At 48.2% G+C, this 23,246-nt stretch overlaps 1 protein-coding gene across 1 annotated transcript in view; it reads left to right on the top strand.

Moving 5' to 3' along the window:
• Positions 1–14: 14 nt before the first annotated feature.
• Positions 15–23,246, top strand: part of RCOR2 (REST corepressor 2) — a 248,168-nt gene continuing 224,936 nt past the window's right edge. The window contains exon 1 of the mRNA XM_078660543.1: positions 15–35. The gene's annotated coding sequence lies outside the window, so the exon portion shown is untranslated. The remainder of the gene's footprint in view (positions 36–23,246) is intronic.

Here is a 23,246-nt window from a genome sequence, read left to right as displayed (position 1 = left end):
TTCCTCCAGCAACAAGCATCTCATAGGCGCAACAGGTGTGTACACTTTGTGGTGTTCTCCTGCTTCTTTTAAGCCCATACCTGCTTGGTAGTGGCGTGACCATACTGCACGCTTTGCCTCCATCCACAATAATTTGCCGATCTGCTTGGTGTTGGAATGTGTTTCTGGCAGTGTATGGCAGTATATTTCAACAGCGTCTTTATTAAGGTCTGATTGTCCACTTCAACAGCGGTGGTGTATTTTAGGGAAAAGAAGGGCTTAATGTTACTTTCCCTCACAACGGACACCTGTTATATGGCTATTTGGTGTGGTGCAGTGTCAGTGACAGCGATAAACGGACTTGAGGAACTTTCCCATACTGCATGAGGATCACCTTTTTGAGTGAGTGGGAGTTGTTTATTTTTATAATTGGCGATTTATCTTCTAAAGTGGATATTTCACCTTGGCAAATGGCAGTGCTGTGTTTGAATTCAAAGCCCATTCACGCGCATCTCACCGTTCTTCAGCGCGAAGGCAGGATGAATCCTTGGTGACGACTCTTCGTTTCTGGATGACGTTTTCAATTCGAAGTCTCTCAGCTGTCCAGTGACGCCTGCATGCAACAGCGCGCCATGAGCCACCTGGCGCAGCGTCTGGAGGCGTGCTGCCATTTTGTTTTTGGCCCCGGCTCATGCTATTTCCTTAACAACGCCTCAGATTGCCGGACATGTTCGTTGTGCTTTCTTTAGCCTGGCAATCACAGCAAAGAAGTTATGGCAAACGTGGTGCTGTCTGCCTCCCTGCCCGCACGAGTTTGGAAAGCATGGTTGGTACCACATTTTCTTCACATTTTGCACAGTCTGGGTGACAGGTTAAACACAACATATATTGGTAGGAGAGAGAGCAGAACAATGGAACTCTTGACTCTCCTATTAAACCGTCTAAGATTTTGTTTTTATGGCAAAATTCAGCGGCGACAGTGGAGAGCTGTGCACGGAGAACCCGGGTGAGAGACCGCTCACCGGAGCTCAAGTCTTGTGTTTATTTATTCATTTACTTTTGAAGTGCTTAGCATCTCAGTGCATATTTTGGGTGGGCGCATGTTTGGGCATAGTCTCTTGTTCTGGTTGCTCTATCTTTGCGGAGGTTTTTGGAGTGTTCGCCCTATGGTGTGTTTTGCGGAGAGGTTGAGTTTCAATTTAGTTTTGAAGAAACTGTGTGTTCTTCATTTGGCAAATGGGTGGTGTCCTTATGGAAAGTGTCTGGGAGCTGTGGTGGCTGCATCAATCTACAGCTAGAGTTACATGGAACTCTCTCTAGGGTGACTAGTATTTTGTGTTGTACCCTATCATGGGGAGTTTGGTTTCCTAGGGCGCCATTTAACCCTATGGTGTACCCTTCTTTGGGGAGGTTGTGGGGTCAGTCAATGCCCAATTTTGTTTTCTAGGGTGATTTTGTACCTATGGTGTACCCTATGTAGGTGATGTTGTAGAGTTTGGTTTCCTAGGGCGACAACTTCTAACCCTACGGTGTACCCTTCATTGGGGAGATTGTTGAGCCAGTCATTGTCCAATTTTGTTTTCTAGGGTGATGTTGTACCTATGGTTTACCCTATGTAGGGGATGTTGTAGTTTTAGTTCCTGGGTGAATATCCTGTGTTATACCCTTCTTTGGAGAGGTGGTGTTTGTGGGTAGTCAATGCCCCATATCAGTTCCCAGGGTGAATATCCTGTGGTGTACCCTACTTTGGGGACGTGGTGGTGTTTGTGGGTAGTCAATGCCCATATCAGTTCCCAGGTTGACTATCCTCCGGTGTACCCTATTTAGGGGAGGTTGTGTTATTTTACAGGGTTAATATCCTGCGTTGTTCCCTATTTTTGGTGGAGATTGTTTAGACACCCTATCATTCTGAGACTATGCTCTCGTCGAAGTCTACCTGCTTCAAACTCGTGGCCAAGGGTTTCATGTTGGTAGGACTTTGAGTGAGGAGTTTTATCATATTTTCAGTGTCAGCATGCCTTGATCAGGGGAACTTTTGGTTTCTTTCCAGAGCGTTTTTCTCTAGGGAATGTTTGTTATGGGGCTTACACTCTTCCGGTTATCTAGAGTGGATTTTACCCCTGTTGTACCTTTTTATTGGGTATGTTGTATTTCTAAAGGAGGTTGTGAGAGGTGCACAACTGGATTAAATAATAAGGTAACGCAAAAGTTGTTAAGTGTTAGGGTGCTCTCGCTGGGTGGTGTTGTCCGTCTGCACACCACTAAATACTATTAACAAGTTGTGTCTGCGGGAACCGCAGGTACATCCCCAATAAGGCACTCCAAAAATGATCACCAAAGTGCTTCGTCAGTTCTTTGAAGATTTCACGTTTATTCTCTTTAGAGTTGTTTCATTTGTGGTTTGTTTGTACTTTACTGATATTTAAAGCATATCAACAGACAACATAGTTGAACATCCGAACAATTGTATCCTATGCATTTCGGGCTGTAAAACCCTTGGTCACGGATAAGCTGAGGAGGAAGAATACATGAAAAGTGTAAGGGATATTCCTATGAGGAAACGTGAGTATATTGTGCAAGGTGCTCGTGATAAAAAATAAGTAAATAAATAAACAACTAATCAACTATTGGTGGCGTGAAAGGGTTGTGAGGAGATTGTAACAGAAGTGAACAAATGAGTAAAGCTATTCAAGCAAATTAAACTGGATGGGTCAAGTATTCAAACTCTTAGTGATCGAATACTGTGCAGGAACTATAACGATCTTAAGGCCGACGAGGGCGTGCTCCGCAAGAAAACGGTTGCGTGTTGTTTAGCGTCAGCGATATGCGCAATGGCATGCACTTACTTCAGGATGGATGTCATGATGGCGTGGAAACGCGTACTCATGCGGTTAGCAGTCGGTTGACTGATGTGCTCGGGAGAACGCGAACAGATAACTAATTAAAAAATAAAAAGTGAAAATGGACTAACGAGTGAAAGTGATATTAAGAAAGTGTGGCGGCCATGTTGGAGCGATAGAATCAGGTATAGGAATAGTAAATAGTGATGTTATGAGAAATGTAGGAACAAGGTAAAGTCAATGAGTGAGCAATATCAATATTTACACAGCACAATTCTCAAAATTATAAAAAACCACTAAATTCGGTACGATCATTAAGCCCATTTGGCTTGAGGGTCTGTAGCATATAAATCCATTCAAGTTCTCTCTTAAGTAAAAATTTAGTGTTATCAGTTCCTTCTCTTTTTGAAACCGTTTCAAGAATCATGAATTTCATTTGGGCGATGGTATGGCGAGCATCCATAAAGTGCATGGCTATGTTTGATTTCTCTGATCTCAGTCTAATATTAGACTTGTGCTCGTTAAGGCGTAATTTCATTTTCCGTTCAGTCTTGCCTATGTATAGTTTCCCACACGGGCATTTCAGTGCATAAATCACATTGGCTGTGTCGCATGTCGCGTCTACCTTGAGTTTCACATCGTGACCTTTCATCGGATGCTGTATAGTATTCCCTTTGATTATACAGTTACAGTGACTGCAATTTCTACACGGTTGGGTTCCACGATGAAGTTGTTTAAGTGGCTCAGTGGGTTTTGACAAAATTTCTTTCAGGTTGCTACTTCTGGTATGTGCAAATATTGGTGGTAGCTCGAAAATGCCCTGGAAGTCGGGTTCATTTTTTAACACAGGCCAGTGTTTGTAGATGATTTTTTTATATTTGTAGCTTGCTGTAGAGTACTTGGACACAAGCACCATACGCTGATCTGAGGTCTTGTGGGATTTAGTCATACTTTCCGTTCTTGATATCGTGGTGACTCGATCGCGTGCTTGTTGCAGAATGTTGTCTGGATAACCTCGTTCAAGGAACCTGTTTTGCATTTCAGTGATGCGATCTTCAACCAACATGTCGTCAGACACTATGCGTTTGACGCGTAGCATCTGGGAAAATGGGAGATGTTTTTTGAGTGAGCCTTGATGAAAACTCGAGTAGTGTAAGGCATTGTTTCGGTCAGTGCTTTTTCTGTAGAGGTCAGTGACCAATCCTTGTGGAGTATTTTTTATATGCACATCCAAGAATGCAATGTCTGTATCACTGATTAGCCATGTCAATTTAATGCGTGGATCTTTATCATTGATTTCAGTCATGAGATCATGTAGAGTTTCCTTGGTGTCTGACCACAGAAAGAAAAGATCATCAATGTACCGTGTGTACAGTTTGGCATGGTTCTGAAAATTCGTGTTTGTATATATGTAGTTCTTTTCAAAATTTTCCATGTATGTGTTCGCGTATGACGGGGCAGCACAATTCCCCATTGCCATCCCTGAGAGTTGTAGAAACCATCGATCATCAACTTTGAAGTAGGAATGATATAATGTAAAAAGCATTAATTCGACTAGGAATGTTTGCATTTTCACATCAATTGCACTGTTCAGTAAAATTTGTTCAATTGCTTCAATTCCACCTAAGTGCGGTATGGAGGTATATAGTGAACTCACGTCTGCCGTGCATAATACGTAGGATTCATTGTTGAGGTTTGGAATTCTGGAAAGTTTCAGCAGAAAGTCTGTAGTGTCTTTGATGTAACTGTGAGATTGAATCACTAAAGGTTGCAGATATTTATCTATGAATTTACCAGTTCTCTCATGTATAGATTTCTTGGTTGATACTATGGGCCTGAATGGTGGGTTAGTCAAATTTTTGTGGATTTTTGGGCTCATGTGTATCGTTGGACTTCTTGGGCAATCGATAAGCAAGTATTTTTTGGTGCGTTCCTCAATGATTCCATTTTGAAATGCTTTGAGAACGATATCCCTCAATAGATCTTGAAATTCATTGGTGGGGTTACAGTTCAGTACCATATAGGTTGAGGTATCTTCTATATGTTCTTTAAGTTTGTTTTGGTACATCTCTTTGTCCAAAATAACTAATGCGCCACCTTTGTCAGCTTTGGTGATTTTGATGTCTGGGTTGTTAGCTAACGATTTGAGAGTATCACGATCTTTGGTGGTTAAGTTCTGGATTTTCCTTGGCGTCTTAAAGTTGATGCTTGAGAGGTCCTGACGAACCAAAGTTTCAAACAAATCTATACATTTGTGACTAGTTGGTGGTAAATATGTACTGGGTGGTCGCAATCCTTTAAGTTCGTCCTCTTTGGTAGTGGTAGCAGGAGGTAAAACGTTATCAAAAAAATGTCTAAGTCTAAGTTTGCGGGTGAATTTGAATGTGCTTACTTCAAGTTCCAAAAGATTAGTCGGAGTGGTTGGGATGAATGAGGTACCTTTCTCCAATAGTTTCATTTGATAATCATTGATTTCTGTCTTCGAGATGTTGATTACGAGACTTATTTCTTTTTGGCTGTTGTGCTTCTCGTGGCTGGTGGACTTTTTTCTCTGTCTTTTGTTTTTGCTCCGCCGGGGTCGTCGGGTGGAGTTTGGCTTACCTCTAAAAAAGACTGTGACGATGCAGAAGCATCTGGTGGCTGGTTGGCACTTGATGTGCTAGCTTGTTCTTTATTAGTTGGTTGCCTGGACTGCTGAGGGCGTCTAGGTGGAATTCTGGTAGAATCTGAGTCAGATGATGAGGTGTCCGTGTTCATGGTCGATGGTTTATTACGGCGTCTTTGGGCGTAGACATCAGCCCAAGAGTAAACTTCATCCAGCTTGTAATCAAGCGTATCCCTTCGGAATTTTCTGACTTTACGTTCCAGTATTTCTTTCTGGTATTTATCCAGGGTAGTTTTGCAATCTTCAAGTATGGATGTTAATTCCTCAGGTGTTAGCAGATTTTTTACTTCTTCCTGTATTTCTTTCATTTCCGTCTCAAGTTCTTTGAGGATACCTGCCAGTTCCTCAACAATCAACAATCAACAATCAACAATCAACAAAATGAGGTCTAAGCTACATTTATTCAGTATTCCATTCCATTTTTCTTGGAAGCTTTTAGAGTTTTTGCACAATGAAGGTTGATGTCTACGCCCAAAGACGCCGTAATAAACCATCGACCATGAACACGGACACCTCATCATCTGACTCAGATTCTACCAGAATTCCACCTAGACGCCCTCAGCAGTCCAGGCAACCAACTAATAAAGAACAAGCTAGCACATCAAGTGCCAACCAGCCACCAGATGCTTCTGCATCGTCACAGTCTTTTTTAGAGGTAAGCCAAACTCCACCCGACGACCCCGGCGGAGCAAAAACAAAAGACAGAGAAAAAAGTCCACCAGCCACGAGAAGCACAACAGCCAAAAAGAAATAAGTCTCGTAATCAACATCTCGAAGACAGAAATCAATGATTATCAAATGAAACTATTGGAGAAAGGTACCTCATTCATCCCAACCACTCCGACTAATCTTTTGGAACTTGAAGTAAGCACATTCAAATTCACCCGCAAACTTAGACTTAGACATTTTTTTGATAACGTTTTACCTCCTGCTACCACTACCAAAGAGGACGAACTTAAAGGATTGCGACCACCCAGTACATATTTACCACCAACTAGTCACAAATGTATAGATTTGTTTGAAACTTTGGTTCGTCAGGACCTCTCAAGCATCAACTTTAAGACGCCAAGGAAAATCCAGAACTTAACCACCAAAGATCGTGATACTCTCAAATCGTTAGCTAACAACCCAGACATCAAAATCACCAAAGCTGACAAAGGTGGCGCATTAGTTATTTTGGACAAAGAGATGTACCAAAACAAACTTAAAGAACATATAGAAGATACCTCAACCTATATGGTACTGAACTGTAACCCCACCAATGAATTTCAAGATCTATTGAGGGATATCGTTCTCAAAGCATTTCAAAATGGAATCATTGAGGAACGCACCAAAAAATACTTGCTTATCGATTGCCCAAGAAGTCCAACGATACACATGAGCCCAAAAATCCACAAAAATTTGACTAACCCACCATTCAGGCCCATAGTATCAACCAAGAAATCTATACATGAGAGAACTGGTAAATTCATAGATAAATATCTGCAACCTTTAGTGATTCAATCTCACAGTTACATCAAAGACACTACAGACTTTCTGCTGAAACTTTCCAGAATTCCAAACCTCAACAATGAATCCTACGTATTATGCACGGCAGACGTGAGTTCACTATATACCTCCATACCGCACTTAGGTGGAATTGAAGCAATTGAACAAATTTTACTGAACAGTGCAATTGATGTGAAAATGCAAACATTCCTAGTCGAATTAATGCTTTTTACATTATATCATTCCTACTTCAAAGTTGATGATCGATGGTTTCTACAACTCTCAGGGATGGCAATGGGGAATTGTGCTGCCCCGTCATACGCGAACACATACATGGAAAATTTTGAAAAGAACTACATATATACAAACACGAATTTTCAGAACCATGCCAAACTGTACACACGGTACATTGATGATCTTTTCTTTCTGTGGTCAGACACCAAGGAAACTCTACATGATCTCATGACTGAAATCAATGATAAAGATCCACGCATTAAATTGACATGGCTAATCAGTGATACAGACATTGCATTCTTGGATGTGCATATAAAAAATACTCCACAAGGATTGGTCACTGACCTCTACAGAAAAAGCACTGACCGAAACAATGCCTTACACTACTCGAGTTTTCATCAAGGCTCACTCAAAAAACATCTCCCATTTTCCCAGATGCTACGCGTCAAACGCATAGTGTCTGACGACATGTTGGTTGAAGATCGCATCACTGAAATGCAAAACAGGTTCCTTGAACGAGGTTATCCAGACAACATTCTGCAACAAGCACGCGATCGAGTCACCACGATATCAAGAACGGAAAGTATGACTAAATCCCACAAGACCTCAGATCAGCGTATGGTGCTTGTGTCCAAGTACTCTACAGCAAGCTACAAATATAAAAAAATCATCTACAAACACTGGCCTGTGTTAAAAAATGAACCCGACTTCCAGGGCATTTTCGAGCTACCACCAATATTTGCACATACCAGAAGTAGCAACCTGAAAGAAATTTTGTCAAAACCCACTGAGCCACTTAAACAACTTCATCGTGGAACCCAACCGTGTAGAAATTGCAGTCACTGTAACTGTATAATCAAAGGGAATACTATACAGCATCCGATGAAAGGTCACGATGTGAAACTCAAGGTAGACGCGACATGCGACACAGCCAATGTGATTTATGCACTGAAATGCCCGTGTGGGAAACTATACATAGGCAAGACTGAACGGAAAATGAAATTACGCCTTAACGAGCACAAGTCTAATATTAGACTGAGATCAGAGAAATCAAACATAGCCATGCACTTTATGGATGCTCGCCATACCATCGCCCAAATGAAATTCATGATTCTTGAAACGGTTTCAAAAAGAGAAGGAACTGATAACACTAAATTTTTACTTAAGAGAGAACTTGAATGGATTTATATGCTACAGACCCTCAAGCCAAATGGGCTTAATGATCGTACCGAATTTAGTTGTTTTTTATAATTTTGAGAATTGTGCTGTGTAAATATTGATATTGCTCACTCATTGACTTTACCTTGTTCCTACATTTCTCATAACATCACTATTTACTATTCCTATACCTGATTCTATCGCTCCAACATGGCCGCCACACTTTCTTAATATCACTTTCACTCGTTAGTCCATTTTCACTTTTTATTTTTTAATTAGTTATCTGTTCGCGTTCTCCCGAGCACATCAGTCAACCGACTGCTAACCGCATGAGTACGCGTTTCCACGCCATCATGACATCCATCCTGAAGTAAGTGCATGCCATTGCGCATATCGCTGACGCTAAACAACACGCAACCGTTTTCTTGCGGAGCACGCCCTCGTCGGCCTTAAGATCGTTATAGTTCCTGCACAGTATTCGATCACTAAGAGTTTGAATACTTGACCCATCCAGTTTAATTTGCTTGAATAGCTTTACTCATTTGTTCACTTCTGTTACAATCTCCTCACAACCCTTTCACGCCACCAATAGTTGATTAGTTGTTTATTTATTTACTTATTTTTTATCACGAGCACCTTGCACAATATACTCACGTTTCCTCATAGGAATATCCCTTACACTTTTCATGTATTCTTCCTCCTCAGCTTATCCGTGACCAAGGGTTTTACAGCCCGAAATGCATAGGATACAATTGTTCGGATGTTCAACTATGTTGTCTGTTGATATGCTTTAAATATCAGTAAAGTACAAACAAACCACAAATGAAACAACTCTAAAGAGAATAAACGTGAAATCTTCAAAGAACTGACGAAGCACTTTGGTGATCATTTTTGGAGTGCCTTATTGGGGATGTACCTGCGGTTCCCGCAGACACAACTTGTTAATAATATGTTGTATTTCTCCCATGAGTCTGTGTCTACACTCACCTTTGTTTACCATGGTACCTAACCTGTGGTGTATCCATGTATGGGGAGGTTGTGGGCGTGACCACCCTTCTTTGCTGGATTGGTTTTTATTCATCTAAACCATGCTGCTTCCCTAAGGGAGGGGGATGGGGCATGTAGTAGTAATATTCAGTATCTTATTGTATTTCTGCTCATGCTAATGACATTTCTGATACCGCGTGTAGTACATAATTAGATTGGTGTATCTCATTATTGTACTTTCATGTAAATGTTCCATGTGAGGTATGTAGTGGTAATATTTAGCATTTTATTGTATTTCTGCTCATGCTAATGACATTTCTGATACCTTGTGTAGAACATAATTAGATTTGTGTATCGCATTATTGTACTTTCATGTAAATGTTGTATTTGAGGTATCTCACTTATCTTTCTTCCTATTTCTGCTGTCATTCCCTAAGGGAGGAGGATGTGTAGTAAATTACTTCTCTACTGTTCTCCTCTGAATAGAATGTACCATGACATCATAGAATGCCTGGGTGTCTCTCTTGCTCACACTGTCAGTTGGTCAACTCAGGCTGAGCTGCTTGGAGCTTGCTCCTGGTGGGGCTACTGTACTTCCTATCTTCTCCTACTCATCTATCCTAGAAGAGAGCTACAATAAAGGATTATCTAACTATACAGCTGAACTGTGTATCTTCCTTTACCACAGTTACCTTATTACATGTAATAAGAATTTACCTTTAATCAGGAACAGATAGAAACGTCATGTTTGGTCTCAAAAAATTGTCTTATCAAATCCTCTTTAATGGCAAAGTTAGATTTTAAGTCAAAATTCAGAAAATTCCACTTTTATTAGAAAGTTGGTATTTTCTAGTCCTAACTATTTGGTGCCAGCAGCCTGTTTCCTTGGTCACATGACTGTGATTGATTGTGATGCACAAGTTACTGCTTGTTTAACGATATATCTGTAAGAGACATTAGTTAGTGATAGATTAATTACCTTAGAATATCCCCAGGCGTCAGACTGGATCCAGAAAGTTTTCGTCAGCAGTAACCGTGCGCGTTGAAAGGTGGCGTCGTGTGGCTCCGCGTCCGTCGCTGGCGTCGTAGGCGCCGAGATGACATCACGGAGACTACTTACTTAGGTGCCACCCATGCGCGTTGACGTCAGTTCTGTACACAACTTTCTGCGCCAGGAACGCAGACCCATGCAAGAAACTGACCACTGGTGCCATGAAACTAGGGCCCTGAAAGGGATGACCTTGACCCTAGAAATAAGTTTGCAGAACGGGGAGGATGGGTGGGGTGGTAAGGAGTCTATTACTAACTAATGTCTCTTACAGATATATCGTTACACAAGTAGTAACTTGTGCATCTGAAAGAGACACGTTAGTGATAGATTCCTTACCTTAAAATAGATACCCCAGCAATACCAACCCTGGTGGTCACTCTGCAAACAAGATTACACCAGAAAGTCACAGAGAACAGAACGGCCAAAGAAGCCGTCTCTCCGGACTTGACTGTCAAAGCAATAGTAATTGGTAAACATGTGCAGCGAGACCCACGTAGCTGCCTGACAAATGTCCTGCAAGGGAACGGCTCATCCCACGGCAGTAGTGGCTGCTATTGCCCTGGTAGAATGGGCACGCAGCCCCACAGGAGGCTCCTTCTTAGCCAACGAGTAACATGCTTTGATGCACAGAACGACCCACCGAGAGATGATCCGTTTGTGCACGGCTCAACCTTTTTTCGCGCCCACGTAGCCAACAAAAAGTTGGTCATCCACCCGGAACTGTTGTGTGCACTTCAGATAGAACGAGAGCGCACGTTTTGGGTCTAGATGGTGGAGCCTTTCTTCCTCTTTTGAAGGAGGCGAAAGAAGGTGGGCAAAGTGATGGTCTGCCCAATGTGGAAGGGTGTGACAACCTTTGGCAAGAAAAAAGGAGGAGTCCGTAAAACCATCTTGTCCGGATGAACAGAAGGAAAACAAGGTTTAGAAGAAAAAGCCTGGAGCTCACTCACTCTTCTGGCAGAGGTGATAGCTACCAGGAAAGCCGTCTTTAGAGTGAGAAGACGTAAGGGACAGTTATGAAGGGGCTCAAAGGGAGCGCACATCAGATAGGTCAAGACAAGATTTAAGTACCCATTGAGGCATTATGAAAGGCACGGGAGGAAACGTGTGCATAATGCCTTTGAGGAAACAATTAACAACTGGGGTCTTAAAAAGAGAAGGCTAATCTGGATGCCCTAGAAAGGCGGAGATGGCCGAAAGATAACATTTGATATTGCCTAGAGCAGAGCCCTGCTGGGCCAAAGAGAGAAGGAACAGAAGGACCTTGGAAAGAGGATCCACAGCCTTTGCTGTGCACCATGCCACAAACTTGTTCCACCTACAGGCGTATACCATCTTAGTGGAACGACGCCTGGCTGCCAGAATGACATCACAGATTACGGGAGGAAGGGCAAAAGCTGTCAACTATCGCCGCTCAATCTCCACGCATAGAGGTGGAAGCTGGACAGGTTTGGGTGGAGGACCGTCCTCTGCTGCTGCAACAGAAGATCCTCCCAAAGAGGCAGTCGGATCATAGAATCGATCGCCATGCTGAGTAGCTGGGGATACCAGTTACTTTGTGCCCAATCCGGAGCCACAAGGATGACTTGGTCCCGGTCGCGCCAAATCTTCTTCAGCACTCTGGGTGGAAGTGGTATAGGAGGAAAGGCGTACAACAGACAGTAGCTCCACTCGCGACGAAAAGCGTAGCCGAGCGAGTGCCGCCTTGGAAATTCCAACTGATGACATTGCGCGTTCTCTTCGGTGGCGAATCGATCTAACCAAAGCTCTCCCCACTGCAGAAAGAGACCTTGCGCCACGTCCGAGTTCAGACGCCATTCGTGATCCATCATGCACCGCCTGCTGAGTTTGTCCGCCCTGGAGTTCAGAGAACCTGCCAGGTGTTGAACCACCAAGGTAATGCCTTGATGTTCCATACATGCCCACTCCTGACATACGGTCCACAACCTCACCCCGCCCTGTTTGTTGCAGTACCACATGGCGGTGGTGTTGTCTGAACACCTGCACAACACTTTCCCGGACAGAGGAAAGGAATGCTTTCAGTGCAAGTTGGATCGTCCGAAGCGCCAAAAGGTTGACATGGAGCCGGGACTCAGTCGAAGACCAGAGTCCTCTGATATTCGCCTCTCCCAAGTGGCCGCCCCATCCCAGGAGGGAAGCATCTGTCACCACTGTGTGCTCTGGTTGGGAAAGAGAGAGGGATCTGCCATTGACCCAATCGCGATTCGTGAGCCACCACTGCAATTTTCGTGCAGTGCCTTCCGAGATCTGGACGTGATCAGACAGGTTGCCCTGATGCTGTGCCCACTGGAACTTCAGGTTCCACTGCAGAGCCCTCATATGGCATGATGCCCCAGCAGGATGCAGGATGCCATAAGACCCAGGAGCTGGAGGGTCATCCTGACTGAAATCCGGGATAGAGGCAGAAAGATCGGAATCTTAGCCTGAATATCCCGGACTCGCAGCTCGGGAGGATAAACCCAAAACTGCGTCAAATCCAGAACCGCTCCGATGAAGAGGAGCTTCTGAGTTGATGGAGAACCCCAGCAAATGCAAATTCAGGAGGTCGGCCATAGTCTGGAGGTGGGAGACGACTGCCTGGGGCTAGCCCGCCCTCAAAAACCAGTCGTCGAGATAAGGGAAGACTGGAACCCCTGATCTGCGCAGATGAGCTGCGACTACCGCCATCACTTTTGTGAACACCCGAGGGGCACTGGTAAGGCCAAAGGGGAGCACAGCAAACTGAAAATGCTCTTGGCCTACCGTGAACCGAGGTAACGCCAGTGGGCCGACAAGACGGAGATATGAAAATAAGCGTCCTGCAAGTCCAACGCTACCATCCAATCTCCAGGGTCAAGGGCAGCCAAGACCTGAGCCAGAGTCAACATCTTGAACTTCTCCTTCCGGAGGAAGTGTTTGACGCTGCTGAGGTCCAAGATGGGACGCAGGCCCCCTTTGTCCTTTTTGGGAACCAGAAAGTAGTGCGAATAACAACCATGTCCTACTTCTGGCCCAGGAACGCACTCAATGGCCCCCTTGGCCAAGAGGGCAGTGACTTCCTGCAGGAGAAGCGCAAAATGGTCCCCTGACATGCGGTGGAACTGAGGTGGCATGGCTGGAGGGGCAGTCTTGAAGGGGAGGAAGTAGCCCCTTCAGACGATTTGCAGCACCCTCCTGTCTGGGGTAACGCAACGCCAGTGGGGAAGGTGATGGCGAATCCTGCCACCAACTGGCGTGGGGTGTGCCCAAAGCTCGGATTAGGAAGGCTTTGAGGTGGATGCTGCAGGAGCGGAGGTGACTGACCCGTTGGCCCCCTGTCCCACCGCGGCGGGCATCACATCCACGGCTGCACTGTAGTTGGTTCTGCATAGGCTTCTAGCTGAACGAACAAGCCGGGGCCACGAAACGTACGAAAAGCCGACGTGGCCAAGCGCGTGATGGATAGACCCAAGGACTTGGCCGTACCCCGGGAGTCCTTAAAATGCTCCAGCACACTATCTGCCTTATCGCCAAACAGGCGAGTACCATCAAAGGGCATGTCCATAACAGAACTTTGAACATCCCCTGAAAATCCAGTGGCGATGGAGGGCCACTGTCGTGGAAATCGCCCTACCCAGCGAGTCCGCGGTGTCTAATCCACACCGGATGGCGAACTTTGCTGCATCTTTCCCCTGAGCAACAGCTCAGGAAAGCACTGTCCGAACCTCCTCCGGACACTGAGGCAGCATCTTCACAACCGTGCCCCACACAGCGTGGGAGTAGCAGCCCAAGAGGCATGCGGTGTTCACCCGCAGTCCTAAGCTGGCAGATGAAAACAGTTTCTTGCCGAACTGTTCCAGTTTCTAGGATTCCTTATGACGCTGGGCTACATTTTTATCCACGGGAACCAGTGGCTGGTCTAGACCAGGTTCCCATCAGTACGCCAGTTAACGCCTCATTCAAGGGTAGCAGGGGCTCCAGAGATTAGTTTTGAGGGTCACCGTAGGCAGGTCAAGGTCAAGAGCCTCAGCTGCTCTACCGAGCACCATAGTGTATGTGGCGCCCTCCTCCATAGCCACAGCAGGAGGAGAAAGAAAACCAGGGTCAGAGGAGAGGTCATGGCCACCCGTATCTTCCAACTCGTCTGCTCATTCCTGTTCCGACCCACACTGCCGTGCGAGAGGGTCCTAAGACCCCTCCTAGTCGTCCCCTTCCTCCAATGCCCATGGAACAGGCTACGGCGGTGGGGGAGGGACAGAGGAATATAAAGGGTCGATCGGCGCCGGTCCGGTCCCAACCAGGGGAAAAATTGTCCGGGAACCCGAGCACAGCTGGTGGTGGAACGAATGGAACCCATTGCACCGCTGGGAACGGAGCCGAGGGCGACGCCGGGGCCGGAGCCACCGGCGGAGGGCCTTGTGGCGCCGGGGCCAGAGCCACCAGTGGAGGACCTTGCGGCACTGGTGCCGCCGGCAAGGGAGGGCCCTCAGCTGGGACCACGAGGCCCGAAGGCGGGAGCCTGAGGCCCGGAAAGGCGGTCCATGGCAGCAAGAAAATTTTGCACCTGAGCAGGAGTCGCCGACGGACCCGGATAAGATAGGTCGGTCGCGGGACTCACAAGCTCCGAAGGAGACCGACGGGGGGACGTCGGAGAGCGTAGACGCTTCTTCGATTTCTTCTTATGAAGCCTCTTACCCGATTACAAGTGTGCAGACTTCGACCCCGAGGCGCAATGATGATGGCTTTGCGGACGGTCCCTCGATCGACCCCTGGACCTCGAACAGCGCGGAGGGGACTGCCGGGCCTCCAGCAACTTACGGAACCGCTCCTGTAAGGCCTCTGGAGCCATGGCCAGACAGTCGGATCATGACCGGGAGTCATGGCCGCGCTCTAGACAGTAGAGACAGAGGCCATGGGGGTCGGCCCACCGGCATCATGCCCCACAGGATTTAAACCCAGGCATCCCTTAAAAAGGGGTTGCCTCAGCACACTGACACAGAACTTCACACTAGTTTTGTCACACCAGACCCACTGGAGCCTGGGCAGGACGGAATGAAATTCCAGAACCATCTGTGGGAGGAAAACCCCAGAAATGTCATCCACTTCAAACGACCCTCAGACCCATTCTTCAGTATATTCCTAGACCTGTGGACATAACAGAAGAAAAACTGCTGTATTCCCCAGGGAACTGCCCTGCTGCTTTAGGCCTGCCTTGTTGTTCAGAGGACAGCCTAGCTGCTTCCAGAGGACTGCCCTGCTGCTTGAGGCCTGCCTTATTCCCAAGAGGACTACCCTGCTTCTTGAGGCCTACCTTGTTTTTCAGAAGAATGCCCTAGTGCTTGAGGCCTGCCCTGCTCTCTGAGAAGGAAGACTAGACCTGCTTCCTTCATCCCATGCTAAACTGAGTGACTCCAAGGGTCAGTTAGCTGACCTCCTGTTCTGAGCTGCAGGGACACAACAAGCTCCTGAGGCCTCCCTGCATCTTGCCAGCTGATCTGCTGGAAATGGTCGTGCCTGGACTTGCAACTGGACCTGCCTGAACCCTGCTGGCATCTGCTGGAGTGAGTACCTGATTCCCAAGAGGTGTGTCCCCAAGTCCTGGGCCCTTGTCTGGCATCAGTTGAGCTCCTCTGGGGAAATCATTAAGTTTTGAACTCTGCGTGCTGGATATTGAGACTGGACAACATACTAAAAATTCTAACACATTTGTAGGCGTTGTACGCAAAGAATTTAATAAATCCATAAAAACTGAATTTAAAAATGTAAACATTCTTCAAAAATGCTAACATAATAGTTTAAGCAATAGACGTCTTTAACCCCTTCCATGCTGATGACGCCCCCCGTCCGTCATGCATCACGGTGGGCATGTGCTGATGACGGCTGGGGGCCGTCATGATCCTGCCCACTCTTTAAAACGGCAGCACAGCGCGAAAATTCGCCGCGCATGCAAGGGGTTAATAGAATATGTTTGTATATATAGTTCTGTTAGACCTGACACCTTTTGGCGTGGTTCTTCCCCCATCTTTTTGCCTCTGACTCATGTGTTTTGATGCTGTGCTGGATTTTGTTTTTGCTGATTTAGATGCTTTGGACACTCTGCCACTGCTGATCAGTGTCAGAGCGTAAGTGCTCCCTCTGTAAATTGCCATATTAATTGAATATACCTGATTGGCATATTTGTATCACCATGGGGTCCTTAGTAAAGTGCACTGTGTGTGCCAGGGCTGGTGATGACAGATGCTACTAGTGGGCCTGCAGCGCAGATTGCGCCACCCACATGAGTAGCTTTAAAATAGTGACTCAGGCCTGCCAGCGCAGGGCCTGTGTGCAGTCAGTGGACTGCCCTGTCCCCCTGGCCAGTGTCTCCACTGGCTGGGCCTAACCCTTCCCTGTCTGTGCACATCAGCCACCCCTATGGAAGGCTCGAGGTACCCCCCTGGGCAGAGTGCAGTGTATAGCTAAGGTAGAGCATGTACTAGTGCAGGTCACATGCTCTGGTAGTGGGCAGCAGCCATTTTATGTGCTCACTGCTGTAAGGCTCTCTTGCTCCATAGAGTAACATGGAGGAGACTGGCCCCATGTGATGCCAGCCTATCTTCCCATAGGAACAAGATGGGACATAAATGAAAGATATCCCTGAACTCAGAATTTAATGACACATCTTTTAGTGAAGGGTGTTTTTAAATCCTGTGTTGGAGAATAGCACTTTTAGAAAGTGGCTGTTCTCTTGTCTAAACCTTTCTGTGTGCCTGGGTTTGTGGAATGCTTGGGTGTGACAGGGGGGCTGCAGAGCCCCCGGAGGAGAGGGTCGGAGCCAGCCCGGGGATGAAAGGGCACATCTGCCTGCCTGGGAGGTGGGAGGAAGGAATGCCTGATAAGTACTGGGCTGTGCCGGCCACCTCGCCCATGCTAGCTCCCTCCTGGTGGTCAACTGACACCTCTGGCCCTGAAGCTGACAGGGAGAAGAAAACCAGAGACACCTCAGTGCTCCGCAACCCCCAGAACTGGTTTAGACTGGACCCAGGGCCTCCATGCACAAAGACTTCAAAGGACTTCAAAGACATTGAGGGGTATAAGGAAAGGATCCCTGACTACAGAAGTTTAGATTCTGAAATTCTACAATCAAGAAGGAACCTCTGCTGGAAGGAGGACAGCTAGGGAACTAAAGGAAGACTGCCTTGCTGTGTGCTCTAAGGGCTGACCTGTTCTGCTGTTTGACTGGAAGCTGAGGAGGAGAAAGGGGCTTTGCTGTGTGCTGTGACCCTGCCTGCTTGAAACTGCCAAGACCTTGCTGTGTGCTGTGTCTGCAACTTGAATCTCCAAGGGCCTGAGAAGAGCTGGCCTCCTGCTTGGAACCCAGGGCTAAAGGTTCCTGAAGCTTTGCCACAAACTGCGGAAAGATCGTGTGAGGAGCGGCCCCAACCCGTGTGTCCCAATTGCCAGCTGTCTGGAGCTCGCTGTGCTCATCGGCACAGATTCCAGGGGCGAGGAGGGACCGTGGTGTCGTTCTGTAACTAGGATCCCCCCCTGCTGATTGGGGGGCCACAGAGACGTCCTGCCGCGATCCCAGGCCCCATGCGAGTCTTGCCGCCGAATCACCGACGCGGCCCGGGGCCAGAAACACCCTCCGTGAATTTCCTTGCGAGGGGGAATTGAAGCGCCAAAGAACGAAGGCGCCGCGCTCCCATTGGTGGAGAGAGCCGAGCCCCCTCACTAACTCAGCGTCATCATCGGTGGTGGGCCGTGATTGGCCGAGGTAGCGGAGCGTCATTGCCCGACTGTCCCGGGAGCCGCTCTGCCATTGGCTGACTCCCGGGTACTGAAGGGGCTCGACCGGAGGGCCGCGACCTGATTGGCCGCAGCGTGGAGCAGCCGGGAAGCCGAAAAGAAGTCCCCAGGATACCGGGTGAGGCGCGGTCGCCGCGCTTGGGGGGATAAGTGCCTATGAAGGCTGGCTGTGAATAACTGAGCATGGGCATTGCTTTAACTGCTCGCTTTGAGAGCGGATTGAATAGAAATCAGGGGCAATATTTTTAGACCCCTGATTGGAGAGACTTGAGACTGTTTTGTTTTGATTCTGAGAACTGCCTATTTACAAGAACCATTAAGAATTAAGTGCAACCCGTAAGATAAAATGCTACGTTGTCTAAAGAAGTGATTATCGTGCAACTGCTTCATTTACATGCTGAAACTAGATAAAGCTATATATTTTTATAAAATATACTTACCTGTGTGGTCTCAGTTTGTGGTGGATTGGGGATTATTGTTGTGTTAAGTGCAAATGTTATCCACATTGCCTCTGTTTAGCCTAGACTGCTCGCGCCATGCTACCTAGAGGGTGAGCAGGGGTTATCTCAGAGGGTTATTCCTTCGCCCTGACTAGAAGCAAGGGTCCCTACTTGGTCTAAGGTACGTACCTCTGCCAACCAGAGACCCCGGGTTCTAACATTGGTGGCTCGCGGTGCGGATTTTTGAACTAATAATTGCACTTGACCGGCAGTGATCTCTTGTACATCACTAGTCTAGTTTAGCGGCGCAGGTTGCACAAGATTTTTTTCTTTTTGGTGAAACCTTTTTAGTTGAAAAGGTTAGGAAGCATAACGTCTCGGAAAGCGCCAAGCGTGAATGGAGAAGCGGAAGTGGAATTTGAAATCCAGGAGTTGTTAAACTATAACAAGGAGCAACTGAGAAAAGTCTGCAGACAGCTTAAATGCCCAGTAAGGGGCGGCGCAAATAAGGAAGAGCTACGGACAGCTCTGAGGGCCTGGTGGGAGGCCAAACATGGTGACCCGGAAGCTGCTACTGGAGAGGGAGACCCACAGGAGAATGGGTTTTTGCCCAGTGAATTGCCAGTGAGGAAGCCAGGGTCTAGGACCGGCAGCGACCACTCCAGTAGGGTTATGTCTCCAGAGGAAATAGAGGAGAATCAGCGAGTTAGGGCCCATGAGATTGAGCTTTTGAAGCTCAGAGCGGAAGCCGATGAGAAGAGACTGCGCCTGGAAGTTGAGAAAGAGGCGCAGGAGAGAGCGGCGCAGGAGAGAAGACATACTCTTGCTTTGGAGGAAAAGAAGCTCCAATTGGCTCATGAGAGGAGCATGAAGGAGTTGGACTTCAAATATAAAGAGAGGGTGTCCAGTTCTAATGGTGGCAGCGCACAACCAGTACAGGCGGGTAAGGTATACATACCAAAGGATCTGGTACAGAATTATCAGAGGGGTGAGGATATTTATGCGTGGTTCAGAGCGTATGAACTTGCCTTAAAGATGAATGAGGTGCCTGAGAAGAATTGGGGAGCAGGATTGTGGAAGCATTTTGAGGCCTCTGGGAGGGATGTTTTGGCACCCTTAGAAGCAAAGGATGCTTTGTCCTACTCCGCCATGAAGGAGGCTTTGTGCCTCAGGTATGGGCTCACTGCTGAACAGTACCGCCAAAAGTTTAGGAACTTCAAGAAGCTTGATTCAAGTACTTGGGTGGAGTGTGTGAGTATGTACACGCGTGCACTGGAAGGTTGGATGAAGGGCAGCAAAGTTACTGATTATGTGGGGTTGTGTCACTTGATTAGTAGGGAGCACTTAAGTAGTTTATGTGTCCCAGAGCTGCGCCAGCATCTTTTGGATAGCAAGTTAACTGATCCCAGTGAGCTTGCTAAAGAGGCGGACCGGTGGACGAGCACCAGGGTCCACAAGGGGGTGGTAAGTACCCCAGCCAAAGGTGGACAGGGTCCCCAGCAGAAGAGTGGGGGGGACACGGGTAATCAAAAGGAGTCTTCTAAAGGGCCCCAAAGTAGTTCCCAGGAGAAGGTGTCTCAACCCCCCAAGCCTAAGAAGTCCTGGCCCCATAAGGGCCCGCAGGACAAAAAGACCCTTACTTGCTAGTCATGCAGGGAGGTGGGGCACATTGCTCCAAACAGTCCAAAGAAGAAATCAGCACCCACTGGTGCTCCAGCTCCAGCTACGGCGTTGGCCAGTGTAGCTTTGGGAGGGGATTTGATTTCTAGTGGGGAGGAGGGGTTAGCATTGATGACCCTTGTCTCTCTAGGAGACCAAGAGATGGTCCAGGAAACCTTGCTGCCCCAAAATACTAAGAAATACGGGCAGAAGGTGACCATCAATGGACAGGTGGTGGAGGCTCTGAGAGACACAGGGGCCAGCGTGACATCTGTTAGGTGTCGGTGGGTGTCTGAAGAGCAAATTGTTCCCCAGGTACTCCGGCCTGTGGTGGCAGCTGACAGTTCAGTGCGCTACTGCAAGTTGGCGAAAGTTCCATTCGAATGGGAGGAGTCTCCGGTATTCTGGAGATTGTTGTAAGTGATGCCTTGCCTGTAGATTGTCTATTAGGTAATGACCTGGAGAGCTCCCCATGGAAAGAGGTGGAGCACAGGACTCACTTGGAGATGTTGGGTTTGCCTGCGTGGATCTGTGTGTCCACCCGTGCAATGACAGCCAGAGAGGGCGGTCTAGCAGAACTGGAGCCTGGAACAATGGCCCAGGGACCGGCCAAGAGAGGAAGGGGTAGAGGGCGCGGGAGACCGGCCCCCACTGTTCCCACGGTCCAGGAGGAGGCAGACCCGGAAGGGGATGCCCTGGAGCCTACAGGGGAGCAGGTGGCCGAACTAGGGGAGTTGCCTGAGCTGTCCCAGTGGCAGCAAGAGGGTGGTCCCTCCAGGGAGGAATTCTGCCAGGCTCAGAAGGAGTGCCCTTCTCTCATTGGTGTGCGGCAGCAGGCTGCAGACCAGGCCGCAGGCCTGGGGTCCAAGGAGCATTTGATCTACTGGGAGGATGACTTACTTTATAGTGAGCCTAAGTTCGCTGAGCCCGGTGCAGCCCGTGTGCTGGTGGTACCGGAGCGCTTCAGGAACTTCCTACTGGGTCTGGCTCATGACGTGCCTCTCGCAGGACATCTGGGGCAAGACAAGACCTATCACAGGCTTGTCACCCATTTCTACTGGCCCCAGATGAAGACACACGTCTCTGCCTTTTGTAAATCTTGCCAGACCTGTCCGGCCAGTGGCAAGAGTGGAGGGAAGCGCGTGGCCCCCCTCCAACCCTTTCCCGTGGTGAGCACCCATTTTGAGCGGGTGGGCATTGACATCGTGGGGCCCCTGGATCCCAAGACAGCCCTAGGCAACAGGTTTATCCTGGTCTTGGTGGACCATGCCACTCGGTACCCGGAAGCCCTCCCGCTCAGGACAGTCACCGCCCCAGTGGTGGGCCGTGCCCTGATGGGGATCTTTTCCCGGGTGGGATTTCCCAGGGAGGTCGTCTCAGACCGCGGGACAAACTTCATTTCTAAGTATATGAAGTCCCTGTGGAGTGAGTGTGGGGTGACATACAAATTCACCACTCCTTACCACCCTCAAGGAAATGGTTTGGTTGAGAGATTCAACCGCACATTGAAGGGCATGATTATGGGCCTGGAAGAGCCCATGAGGCGGAAATGGGATGTCTTGTTGCCATGCCTGTTTGCCTACAGGGAGGTGCCTCAGAAATCCTTAGGGTTCAGTCCCTTTGAGTTGCTGTATGGCCACCCTGTCAGAGGGCCTCTGACTCTGGTGAAAGAGGGGTGGGAGAAATCCCGTGGGAAAACCCCTCAGGATGTGTTCAGCTATGTGCTGGCCATTCGCAACCAGACCAAGCGCTTCAGGAAGCTCGCTCAAGAGAACCCGGAGGCTAGCCAGGAGGAAATGAAGAGGTGGTATGACCAGAACACTTCTCTAGTTGAGTTCCAACCTGGTCAGAAAGTGTGGGTGATGGCGCCAGTGGAGCCTTGTGCGCTCCGTGACAAGTGGTCTGGGCCATATGAGGTGGTGGAGCGCAAGAGCGAGGTTACCTATTTGGTTAACCTGAAGACTCCCAGGCAGCTCCTGAGAGTGCTGCATGTGAACCGCCTCAAACCCCACTTTGAGAGGACGGAAGTGACTATGCTCATGGCTACAGATGCTGGAAGGGAGGAGGATAGTGATCCTCTCCCTGACCTCCTGGCAGTCAAGGAGCAAGATGGGTCAGTGGATGGTGTGGTCCTCTCCCCCACCCTGACTCCAGAGCAGCAGGAGGACTGTCGCCAAGTCTTGGGTCAGTTCGCCCCCCTGTTCTCCCTGACCCCAGGTGTCACAAAGTGGTGCGTCCACGACGTGGACACTGGAGACAGTCTGCCTGTGAAACAGAAGTTTTACAGAGTGGCTGACAAGGTCAGAGCCAGCATCAAGGAAGAGGTTTCCAAGATGTTGACGCTAGGGGTTATTGAGCCCTCCAGCAGCCCCTGGGCTAGCCCAGTGGTCTTAGTGCCTAAGAAAGCTGCTACCCCCGGTGGCACCCCAGAACTTCGGTTCTGCGTGGACTACCGTGGGCTCAATGCGGTCACGAAGACTGACGCGCACCCCATCCCCAGAGCTGATGAGCTGGTGGATCGGTTAGGAGCTGCCCAGTACCTGAGTACTTTTGATTTGACTTCAGGGTACTGGCAGATTGCCTTAACTGACGGGGCAAAGGAGAGGTCAGCATTTTCAACACCAGAGGGGCACTTCCAGTTCCGTGTCATGCCCTTCGGGTTGAAAAATGCCCCCGCCACATTTCAGAGATTGGTCAACCAGGTACTGGCGGGGCTGGAGCAATTCAGCGCAGCCTACCTGGATGACATTGCTGTGTTCAGCTCCACTTGGGAGGAACACCTGCAACACCTCACTGAAGTGTTGAAGGCTCTGCAGAAGGCAGGCCTCACTATCAAGGCCAGTAAATGCCAGATAGGGCAGGGATCGGTGGTGTACTTGGGACACCAGGTGGGGAGCGGCAAGGTGGCGCCCCTACAGGCAAAAATTGATACCATTCTGGCTTGGGAACCCCCCAAGACCCAGACTGAGGTGAGAGCC

The sequence above is a fragment of the Lissotriton helveticus genome, chromosome 9 (assembly GCF_964261635.1).
Source record: "Lissotriton helveticus chromosome 9, aLisHel1.1, whole genome shotgun sequence".
In the NCBI taxonomy this organism is placed as follows: Eukaryota; Metazoa; Chordata; class Amphibia; order Caudata; family Salamandridae; genus Lissotriton; species Lissotriton helveticus.
Note: the sequence above shows the minus strand (reverse complement) of the source record. Positions and strands in the feature narration are given on the sequence as shown.